Below are 13,046 nucleotides of genomic sequence, written 5' to 3' on the forward strand. Positions count from 1 at the left end.
TGAAGAGAACACCTCTCCAAAGTGCCAGACGCCTTCGAATGTGAGCATTTGCCCACTCAAGTCGGTTACGACGACGAACTGCAGTCAGGTCGAGACCCCGATGAGGACGACGAGCATGCAGATGAGCTTCCCTGAGACGGTTTCTGACAGTTTGTGCAGAAATTCTTTGGTTATGCAAACCGATTGTTTCAGCAGCTGTCCGGGTGGCTGGTCTCAGACGATCTTGGAGGTGAAGATGCTGGATGTGGAGGTCCTGGGCTGGTGTGGTTACACATGGTCTGCGGTTGTGAGGCCGGTTGGATGTACTGCCAAATTCTCTGAAACGCCTTTGGAGACGGCTTATGGTAGAGAAATGAACATTCAATTCACGGGCAACAGCTCTGGTGGACATTCCTGCAGTCAGCATGCCAATTGCACGCTCCCTCAAAACTTGCGACATCTGTGGCATTGTGCGGTGTTCAGCTCATGAAAAATGGGGGCAAAAACAAAAGTGTTGCGTTTATAATTTTGTTCAGTGTATATATATATATTCATCATTGTAAGTATCAGTAACTTTAATGCAGCAGAGCTCAACTACATGATGTCATGTTTGCTAGAATTAATGTAAAAAATTCCATTAATAGCAGTTGCGGTTCCATTTACAAAGAGGCAGAAATATAAGGAATATGAAAAAAAAATCACCTGAAGTAACAGCATATTTCTGTAAGCAATATTTCTGATTGTCATATTAATCCTGTGTGATTTTCAGTTCTGAATTGAAATGTGAAGCCCATCTCGACACACGGCAAACATCTGTCACTCTGACGTTCCACAAAGTCATTACTTCTAGTCTAAAATAATGGAAGAGGTGGGTTGAAGGTTTCAAAATATAGCAAAATTGAGCCAGTTCCAAACATGCTTGTTCTCCTGTGGTGTAGATTATTTTACAAATATCTGTGTGAAAATTCTTCTGCATTCACTGTGGGATCCATAAAAGAATGAATCGGTTCAAAGCCATTATCGTCACAGAAGGTGTGACGACTTCAATATCTCCTAAAATAACTCTTTTAGATAGCACATATTGAGAGTGAGGGAATCACTCCGGTGAAGCAAACATATCAGACAGCTTTTGAGAAAAGACCTTGACTGATAAGAAAGCAAACTCAATTTCATTCTTAAAGTGGGAGTGACTCTCCACTTATCTGCTCCTTTGGAAAATGCATTATTGGTATGCTAAGTGGAATTTACTTAAAAGGGAAGTACAGTTTGTGCTGGAGAACGAGCCAAAGCAGCGAGTAACAGATGAGTGTTTGTGCTGTAAGTTTCCCCAAAGCCCACTGAAATATTCTAAAAATGCAGTAGCAGGACCTCAGTGTGTACATCACAGGCTATTTATAGACCAGGCGCCCTAATGTTTCCCCTGAAGATTTCTTCCAGTTATCTCTGTCAATGTGTACCGAGAGAAGAACCAACTAGAAAGATCTAAGTGATAGTTCACCAAAAATTTTAATCTGTCATCGTTTACTCACCCTCATGTTGTTCCAAACCTGTATTAAGTTTTTTTTCTTTGGCTGAACACAAAAGAAGATATTTTGAAGAATGTTGGGTAACCAAACAATTGCTGGTAGCCACTGACTTTTTTTAGTATTATTTCAGAATGATCATTTTTGAATGAACTATCCATTTAAATGAAAAGCTATTTTCTATGGCTCTGTGGGCTTTAGAAGTAATTCAGCCATAAAAGTATATAAACATTCAAAGAACTAAAACCTTCACCAGCTGTTTTTTAAAAGAATTCTTTGCAAATTCAAGGACAAACCCCCCTCTCTTTCTTCTGTGCTTTCATGTATAGGTTTGGATTGTATAAGCTGGATGGTTTAGTGACTCAACCCCGCTGACTAATCAAACAATTTTGTGAAAAACTACTAGAAAATTCCAGTCATTCAAGGAGGTAATTCAACATAAGTGCCACTGGCTTTAAAAACAGTAACTAACAGGAAAAACAGGAAATTCTTTCCTTACTTTAGTCTTAAATACTGTATGTCCTGTGAAGAACCTAAATCCTGAGGAATACATTTGGAATCAAATCAAATCAATATGAATCATAAGAATGTCTAAGGGACTTTCCATATAGGGCACAGAATATCAAGATTTGTTTTTGTATGTGTGTATGGTCAAGGTATCCCCCACTACACTGTGGGGACCAAATCCCCACAAGAATGGTAAAGGCTGAAATATTTGACATTGTGGAGATAACGTTTCAGTCCTCATATAGGAAAACAAGCTTATAAATCAAAACGCAGAATGTTTTCTGTAAGGGACAGGTTTAGTGGTAGGGTTAAGGGATAGAAAAGAAAGATTTTCAGCAGCCATGACTTCAGTCTGCTCCTGTCACATGATCCTTCAGGAATTATTCTAATATGCTGATTTGGTGCTCAGAGAAACATTTCGTATCATCAATGCTGAAAAAACTATTTTTGTGGAAAACATGAATTTTTTCTTCAGTATTCTTTGATGAATAGAAAGTTCAACAAAAAGGCATTTATTTTAAATAATTATTTATATGAACTTTTTAACAGTGTAAAAGTATTTACTGTTACCTTTGTAAAAATAAATAAGAAAGAAAGAAAGAAAGATGACAGGACCTGTGAAGACCTGTGCCCCAAAAAAATCCCTCAAAAATAAATAAGAAAATAGCCTAGATATGTTATACATCATGCACCCCAACATGCAGTATCCACTTACTGGCATTTTTAGACACTCGAAAATGAAGAAATGCCAGTTTCTGAACCATTTAATGTTATGACAGACAGGCTGTGGTACTCAGAGACGACTCTGTGTGCACCTCTGTTATCTAAGACATCGAGTTCAGTCATCTCTGAGAGTCCTCGGGTCACAAACACTCCATCCAGCTCTGCACAACAGTGACTCATGCTCTCTCAGGACCTGTGTGGGAGAACAATTAATATTCATCACAAACCAGTGTGACTCATCACGGAAAAAATATCTATCTATCTATCTCCAATGAGGTGAGTTCACTTGTTTTAAAGTTAACCGTTTCATCCAGGTAGCAGCAGAAGGACTATGGTATCAGATGATATTTATAATTACAATATTCATAAACGATACATTTTGCCTTTATTGCAACCACATTTTTATGTTGGCAAAACTTAGCCAAACTTTGTATATTAAGTATAAAAACATGGTATTACAATGGCAAGTAAAACAGACAAGCATTGTCCATTAAAGGTGTTAATACCATGAGTCTTTTATAGGACTTTTAAAACTTTATCATGGCATCATGTCCTTAAAGCCATGATAATGGATACTTGGCCATGATACTTTGACTTATACCATGATACTGAAGGATTGCCATATTAATATGCCATGTATTTACAATGTACTTTAAAAATAGCATGGTATTACCACCATGCTAGTTTCCAAATAAATCCTACGATCTTACCGATGGCACCATGTCCAACATAGTTATACAGTGTTACTTTTGTGTCAGTGATCTGTTGGACCATATACTGAGTTGCAACTATATTTTAGCCAGGTTTTGTAAATGAAGTATAAAAACATGGTATTACCATGGTGCCTTTCCCATAAAACCATTGTAATGGTTATTTCGTCATGATACATTGATGCATACCATGACACTGAAGAATTGACTGTTAGTGTTCCATGTATTTCCATGTATTGCAAAGAATACTGTGGCATTACCATCATGCTAGTTTCCAAAAAATATTTAAAACCATAATACTGTGCTACTTGTGTAACTTATCTGTCGTCCCATTTCTGCTGACTTGGAGTTGTAACCATATTTAGGCTACTTACAGACAGTATCCTAAATATGTTTTGTAACTAAAGTAGACAATAATGTGTTTGCCATCGTACTGCTGTACAAAAAAGGTGGCAATGCCATGGTACCTTTTTGAAAAGTTGGTTCATTATATTTATTATTTTATTTTTTTTTACAAAGTTGGCATTATTGGAACCACATTTGCTGTGTAGATCTTAACCTAGCCAGACTATGTGACTACAAAACATGGTATTAACTGTTTTATCATTGTCCATAAACAGAAACACCATAGCACCTCTTTTGTAAGTGATCTGTTGGTCCATTTGTGCAAACTGGCATGTTTGCAACCACATTTGCTTACATAGATACAACTTCGGCCAAGTTATGTAACTTAGAAAAATCTGTAATCTAAAATCCATCGTTAAATGTCACTCCATCAGTTCACTCACATGCCTTCCTTATATAATGTATGTGAAATGTCTGTTCAAAGCATGTTCTCCTCCAGGCAACTCTCACATAAATCAAGACTAGAAGGCACTGAGTTTGATCACTAACAGATTGAGATAATATTATACATATTTTCTCTGTTTCATGATTTATAATGACTGGTTTGCGGATTAACATTCTATATCATGTGATGTAGATGATGGAGAACATGGTACAGCTGTTTCTCTAGTTAAAGACACTTCATCAGCTGATTATAACAACTGGCCTCCAAAATGTGCCAACTGACTTATATAAGCTTACATAAGTTTCACCTGGTGACCACTGCTATCTCTCGCCCTTTCAACCCGCCACATTCCCCCGCATGAGCAAAGGGAGGCTTGTTAGCGCAGTATGCCATTGGCATACTGTCTGGAGCTGTGAATGTCTGCGTACCAGCCAGCTCCACTGCCCCACGGATAGTTACTGTTGGAGCCTGACCAGTATGTCTGCTTTGGCTGAAGACATCCTGTCATTAGCCTCTTGCGCTGTGCCAAGGTAAAGTAGTTTGGGAAGTGGGCGCAGGCCAAGACTTAATGTTAGGGTGTCTTTGAGAGATAAGTGTGCAAGTATACACACTATTGCCCCATGGTCCCTCCGGGGCTGTTACTGCAAGAATGCGAATGTGGGGCTGGTTAAATTATCATTTTGACACTTTATTTTTATTCTGTCTAGGGTTGAAGTGAGCATAAGTGAGGGGGCATGGCATGCCGTTTGAGCACTCTATCTGGTGTGTAAGTGTGAAGGCAGTTAATGGTCATGACCTGCTGTCTAAACACATTTAGCCAGGGTCCCATCGCCTGAAACTATCATTTATGCCTGATATGGTGTCCAACCATATGTCTCGCACCTCTTGGACATGTCAAACAGGTCCGATGTCTGCTTGGCTTGTGGAAATGCACTTACTATCCTTCCCTGAACTGCTTTGAGAAAAGATATGCAGTAAACCAGACATTTGGACTTTCCGTAGGCTGTTTCCCTGTACTTCCTGCTGTGGCTTCAAATTTATAGGGCTCATTGTTCCACCGTGTGCATTTAGCAGCGCGCTGTGAGTTATTGGACACTTGCGGAGCCTCCCAGCTCTCCGCTCTAAACCTAAACTTTGTTTCCCCCTGTCATCGTGATGGGTGCTGATAATGTCTATGAAGCCTGGCCCAAACTACGGCTCAGAGTAATTCGTCAGTAATTCATTGCTGCTGACTTTGCAAATGAGCAATCCATTGCAAACACCTTTAAGCGGGCCTCAGCCTTTTGTGTATGTCCCACTGTAACTTTAATCCATAACTTGTTTGTTTAGTATTTCAGATCTGAAAGTTCATATCACCAGCCAGAACATTTGATACATGTTCCCTTGCTGCGTATGTTTAGCTAGGGTGACTGAGAAGTTTGTTTTAATTTCAGAATGTTTGGATCAGTGCTGCTCTAATAAACGCAAATGCTATTGTTTGACATCTGGCCGAGTCTCAAACTCCTCACGACCCGTTTGGAGATAAAAGCCTCCATGTCCAGTCTGCTTGGCGGTTTTCCATTTCAAATTCCAAAATCAGCATAAATGACATTCTCAACTTTATGTGGTGTGAAAACCTTGAATTGGTGTTTGCACAGGAGAACTGGAGATGAACCTGAATACGGTTGTCCATCAGCAGGGCGATCATTTTATATTGTGTCCCATTTGGATGGAATTCGCAATCCTGAGAAATAAATATTTATGATTGTTTCTTGCTGAAGGAGTTGCTAGCGGCAATGAGCCAGGTAGTTTTTCAATCTCTGAGAGGAAGTTTGGCAATCTAAAGCTTGACTAGGCCTACATACCTACATACATTTGCTGTACATTTGTGACAGGAAACCTGGACTAACTGGCAAATGGTTGGCATTGGGAGCAGTCATGTGGGTGAAAAACAGTCCTTAACATTTCTTTATCTTCTGCTTCTAGTGAACTGTAGGGTCTGGTTAACCAAACAAGGCCCTCGTACAAGCAAATCACGACTAGAGGAAGTCAAATACTTCTATGAAAGCATGAGGGCCTTTTTTACATCTTGTGGACTGCTGTGTTTTAAACCTGCGGTTGTTGATCAACTTATTGTTAGCGGTAAGTGACCTGTTGTTAAATGTCAAAAATAAAACATTGGCACCTTGGTTAACTGCCGCTGTATAATGTCAAACATAAAATTTGATTTAGCAGTTTTATGATTTTGTACATTTGCCATTTTTGGCAACGGTCTACTGCCTGGAATGAGACATTGCGGCCTAAACAAGCATGGGATGGCATGTTTTGCAGTCACCATTTTTTCCAAACAAGGTCACATCAAACACTACAAATACCTCTGAGATTCAGTCATGGGTAAGCAAGGTAAACAGCCAGCTATTAACGCTTTCTCCTTTTGTTTTTAGAACATTCCAGGCTATATACCAAGCGTAGTGGAGTATTTTTAGTAATCATTTCGATAAGGGAAATTCCTGCATTTATTTGTTACCACTGATATTTGTATTAGAGGCTACTCTGCATTCAAGTGTAATGCCATTAAGTGGAGATTATGAACATCTTGAAAGTTTGAAAACTGAAGTCTTGATAAAACAGGTAGAGCCTCACTTTATACTCAGGGTCCCGCAACGAGGCTCTGGGAAGGTTCCTTGTATGTCAGGCCTTGTTAATGTACCACTCAACAGTCAAAGCATGATGTACTACATCCATTTAACTGTTGGATCAAATCAGCACACATAACCAAGACTCCCTGTACTGGCCCTCTGAGCGGTCACCCTTCTCCTCAGATTACATTTCGCTACATCTTACCTAGCTGTCCGGTCCTCTCAAGAATGACACAGACTGACTCACTTTAAGAATTTATGCTCTTCCTTGTTTATGATGCATGACAGGCATTGCCATTTTCTATGCGAGCCACAATTATTTCCGTTGCGTGTCGTAATGATGCATATATGATGATAGCGCCACCTTTTGCATTTGGGTTCGTCTCTTAGGAACACAATGGTCACGGTGTGTGCACATGAATTAGCTAGCCGGTTGATTGTGACAATTGTGCATTCATCACTCTTTCTCATTGGTGTAGACAGAGTGTAGGTATGAACTCTATAAATAGCCCTTCCAGCTATTCCAGGCTTGTGTGTTTAGACTTGCTCTTTTTGTTTGCTTGAGAAATATCTCAGTGCTTTGTCAGCGTCGCAGTGACGCATTGCATCACTTATTAACGTGCTCCAGCCACCACATAGAGAATGAACTATATGACCTGTTGCTCCCTTGGTGTGGCCCGCTCTTATCAAGTATATTTGTCTGTGTTCAAGAGCGGTTGCTTCTTAGTTCAATATTTGAAGCCTTTAGTATCAGTGGGCAGAGTTCAAAAGAGGAACAAATAAGTTGTATAATCTCTACTGAGATAGGCCACCATGTGTTGGGGAAGCTTCCCAGGCAACTCGTACTGTAATTAAATGAAAATTAGACTACGGTCAAGCTAGCCTTTTAACATGTTTTAACCAGACGTGACACGATAAACCAGTTAGCAATAAAAGGTATTTTAACAATCTTTTTTTTTTGTCATAACCGAGCACAACAGCAGATGAGTGACACTACATTTTGGTGGTTGCTTTGTTTCTTTTTCTGCAGCATTGCACTGGCTTGTCCTGCATAATCTGAAATATCATTGGATGAAGTACTGCTCCTCATGCATATTAATCATCAAATATAGATAGAGACTGGTTGTGGGTAGAAGAGACTAATTGTGCTATGTGAGTTCTGTATATCACCCACACACAAATTTATTTTTATTGTGATTTATGGTTAATTTATGTGTCAGCATTTTCATGTTCAAACCTTTTCATGTTGGGCCTAGTTGGAATCTATATAGTGTGCTATATGGTGCACACACACAGGATATTTTAAATTGTAATAATATTTTATATTACAGTTTTTACAGTATTTGATCCAAAAACACAGACTTGGTGTGCATAAAAAGCTTCTTTCAAAAACATTATGTTTTACCATGCTCACATTTTTGATTGTTAGTATACTTTTGTTGTTATACAGTATATATTTTGCTGATCAGTTTACACTAAATACAACTAAATAGAACCAGAATTGATTAATCTTTTTTTTAATCAAATGAAGCTGCCAATTATGCATATGTGAGAGGGTATGGAGTGCATTTGATTACACCAAAAAAAAAAAAACAAGAAGTGATATAGCATTTTGTCACACTGCACCACAGTGCTTTGAAAAAAGAGATATGTTTCTGGAAATAGCTGGGCTACTGTCAGGCTACTGAAAAACTAGTTAGGTTAATAGTGTATCTGGTACAGTAACTGTAACACTTTCACTTGGTCAATCTGTATTCAACAGGGAGCACAAACACATTGACCAGTGGGCAATGTGAAAAATGTTTATTCAATGTGTATTCTTCAAACAAGTGCAGAACTCTTGGAGAGAGATGCCAGCGTGTTTTTAATGATATCGGCTAACACTTTGTCACACAGCGATTATTTACACGGCTGCCTGTTAGCTTTGATTGTGTGCGAGCAGAAACAATGATTATAAAATGGAGTGGATTTGGCCAGTAGTTGTTCGTGAACATTCCTTTCAGCACGGTGCTTGGTATGAGTCAGAAGTAAAACCAGGCCACTCTGCGTGATTAGGCATTAGCCTCTCTGCTTACATTCACCATTGCACTACAAGACAAACCAGCTCGCTTTTTGCTTTCTATTTTTCTTTTCTTACTATCATCCTTTGATCTTGTCCCCCTCCATCTCTCACTGTGTCTGTTTTCTCTTTCTGTCATGTGGTGTAAAGCATGCTGATAAGTTGGTATTTCAGGATCTCAAATCAGTTTCACCTGATACAAGATACTTGTTTATTATAGGAGCAAAGAGCAGAAACACAGAAAATAACATATTTGAGTCATTATTACAGTAGTTCATATCTCCACAGTTGTTTTTAGTATTCATGCAGTATTCATGTCAAGGCAATTTGAATGAACCCTTAACCTTATGAGTATTAAAGTTATTGATGTAACTCATCTCGTCTCGCACTGTTTGTTTATTTGGACATAAATTATGTCCAATGAGTAATGTTGAGGAAGGTATGCTTTAAGAGTGATATTCTTTTTTATGTTTATACATATATGTTTGTTTTTATGACCAATAATTTTAAGTGTCCTTTAAGCATATTCAGAACCAATTTTGAATTATTGTTGTATTTCTGGCACAATTATGGAGTGATGACAAAATAATTATTAGGCTACAACATTAAAAATTACTACAACAATATTTTAATAATGTTAATTTAGTGTACAATGAAATGTTTCAACCATTTCTGTAACAAAAAAAAAAGTTAAATTATGTGAATATTGCTTTTAAAATTGAAATATAATTTAGATCATTTGCACTGCAGATACCAATGTTTCCTGTTAAACGTACATTGGTAATGTGTTGTTTGGTGCTATTTTTTTTAGAGTAGAAAAGTAAATCAAACTGATTATCAGTGCTGTTACTTTTCTAAATAATCTGGATTTTGTTTGCCGTATAATGAAACGAGTGAAAAGTGAAGTACATTGAAAGTACTTGCATTGAAGGAGGATCCTGAACCATATCTAGAGAGCAGACTATCATAAGCCGGGTTTCCATCCAAAGTTGTGAATTTAACTTATGCACAAAATTGGAATATCGCATAAAACATTTGCGAACAAGCACTGTTTCCATCCAACGAGTCAAAGAGAACAAAATCGCCACTTCCTGATAAACTGGCACTAAATAAGAAAAGTAAGAGAAGCCACTGAATATAATAATTCTCAAATATAATAAATTACTTACGCTTTGAGTGAGCAGACGAAACACAATAAATGCGGTCTAGCTTTCGGTGCTGAAAGTCAGCTGTTTGGGAACGCAGTCGTGGTAGACCATTCTGGGAGGCAGTTATACATAAATAGTTTGACGACAGACTTTGCTTGGGCACTTCAGAATGACCATGACAACATTTCAGATGCTGTGCAACAAAATCAGTCCGCTGGTTAGTCAGGTTATGCTGTCCCATAGCGCAAAGTCACATGACTTTTTTGAACGCTCCTGCTGGATTTATTCGCAAAATGCGTTTCCATCTCCCATTATTCGCATTAACCCTTTTACGCACAAGTCAAAAACCACCTCAAGCGAGCGTAAAAACATTTTTACGAATTAAGGGATTTATTTTCGAAATTTGCCATTTCAATCACTCGTTTCTCATGCAATACTTCAAAATGCGCATTAAAACGGGGTGATGGAAACATAGCTATAGAGATTTTGATGTTGACTCTTTTGATGTGGACTCTTTTGTTTTAAACAACCACTCACAAAACCCTGGCAACTACTTAGCAATGTCATAGAAACAGCCAAAACACTAGCAACTGCATAGCAGCACACTAAAATCCACTCACAACACCTTAGCAGTTGCATAGCAATTCCTTGTCTCCTTCCATACAACTTCGTAGCTCAGTGGTGGCAAGTTTTGCAAAGACAAGCACAGCTCCAAGTTGCTTTCATATTTTTGTCAGTTCACCCAAGGCTTTGTCATCATAGTTATAAGTTCTCCAGTATCTCCATGGTTACACCTTAGACTTTGATCTCAAATAAATGTTTGCATAGTTGCCAAGCTATGACACCGAATGCCAGTGGGGCATTGAAATAAAACACACCATTTATCATCTTCTCCTTGTTTTGAGTCACATTATGGAATAACAGCCTTAAAGAATGTAGAAATGTGCAGAACAATTAAGAAACATGACCTTTTATCACTGTATGCATTTCTAAGCTTGATTAAAGATTTAAGTTGACTTTCCTTCATTAAAGTGGCATTTGTGTCTTGACTCTGCTTGTTAACTGGTATGATTTGTTTGACCAAAGGCCTTAAAGAATGTGAATCATTTCTAAGTTCCACAACTTCTTCCATACCACATACCTCAGTGTTTGAGGAAGCCAAATACAATCCCCAGAGACCTGCTTTGAGGAAGAGTATCTGTGGACACATCAAAAGAGAAAAGAAGAGCAGAGACGCTTTGAAATTTAACTCAGGGCATCAAATGAAAATGTGCTACCAAATGTCCATGGACAGTGAGAGCTTGATCAAGAATTATCTAAAAGAACAACAGTTATGCTGCCACAAGGTTATCCTGCGAAGCACATACCTCTAGTTTTCTTGGAATTAATTTTTACATAACAGTTGAAGTAGTCCTATCCGTTAGGCTGACCTTCTCACATCACTGCCCCATTCTCATGCTGCCTTCATGTGCTATCAGAAATGTCCTACTTCCCACTTATTATGTTGTAATTATAACTTAGTTTGAATTCAAATGCTTTGTTGTTGGAAAGAATAGGAATCAGAGGATGACAGGAAGTTCATTATTGCCTATTTCTTATTAATACCAAAATATATTTAGTCAATATCCAATGAATTTTGAATAAAATGTAGCGTCCCATTAAATGGCAACCATATAAACATTACCCACACTATTTATACATTCACCTCACTATCTATTTGCTATTTCTCAACCCATTCATTTGAATTGTCCTGCAGTTGTTGTGTAAGTTTCTATGCTGGAGGTGTTCACCTTTATCAGCCTTCACCGTGTGATTGGGCAAGTGCTTAAATATGCCTTTCACCTTGACGGGCACAAGGTCTTGTTTCCGTGCCTTTGTTCGGGCCATGCCTGTTAACCTCTAGACCACAATTGACGTGAGAGCTTAGGGGGGGTCAACTCCCTGGTCAACACCTGCTAATCTTCAGGCCTTCCAGAAGCGTGAGTCAGAAGAGGCTTCAAAGATAGCAAACAGGAGCAGAGTCATTGTTCCCAACCACTGGATTTCCTTTGTAGCAGGGGATGAGTTTAGGGTGATGTGGCAGCTCTACATCATTGCCTGGAATATCAGTCATTACATTTATGCTGCAGATTAACTATGGTGCTTTAGCAACAGCATGTTATCAACCAAACAATCATAGAATCAGGTGCAGGAATGTTGATAATGTTCACACGCCCAGAGCTGAGTACTGTTTATTGTCATAAGTGACAGGTAACTTCGTGCTTAAAGGTGACATATCATGAAAATCTGACTTTTCCAGGTTTTAAGTGCTATAATCAGGTCCCCGGTGCATCTACCAACCAAGGAAACGTGAAATAGGTTAACCCAGTAACTTTGCTTTCGTAAGCCTTTTTCTGCAAGCGTCTGAGAAAACGAGCGCGTCTGATTTTGCTCCCTTGGTGATGTGGCAAAGGGATCTCATTATAATATTACCGCCCCTTAATCTGTAAACTTCCACTCACGGCGCCATAATTTTGATTTCACAGGCGACAACGGTGTACCAGCTCTAATGACATGGCGAAAGTTTGAGCAAAACATGCTAACTGTTCTGTATTTGGCTGCACAGATGAGCACAGAACACTATTTAGAGTCCCAGCCTCAGAGGAGACAAGAGAGCAGTGGATTTATTGATTTATTTACTGTATATTGCTGCTGCCACACAGATCTAAAATAAACGTGATTTATTTCCCAGCTGTTTACCTTCACAGACATAACCGACTGTTTTTGTAACTCGTGTGTTTTTAACGTAAACTTGTGTGTGAATGAGAACTTAGTTTAGTACTCACATGCTGTGACAGCCACTTTCTGTCCGTGTGCTTCGAATGTGTGCTCCCAGAAAACCATATATCAGAAGTTTAAACTCATATGGTTTAAAACGCATGATTTCAGCGCGATAAACATGATAATCAGAACCAAAACAGATGTTTTTAGCAGGTACCAGCTGTAATGG

This window comes from Sinocyclocheilus anshuiensis, unplaced genomic scaffold, assembly GCF_001515605.1.
Source record: "Sinocyclocheilus anshuiensis isolate Anshui unplaced genomic scaffold, SAMN03320099.WGS_v1.1 scaffold200, whole genome shotgun sequence".
Taxonomy (NCBI): Eukaryota; Metazoa; Chordata; class Actinopteri; order Cypriniformes; family Cyprinidae; genus Sinocyclocheilus; species Sinocyclocheilus anshuiensis.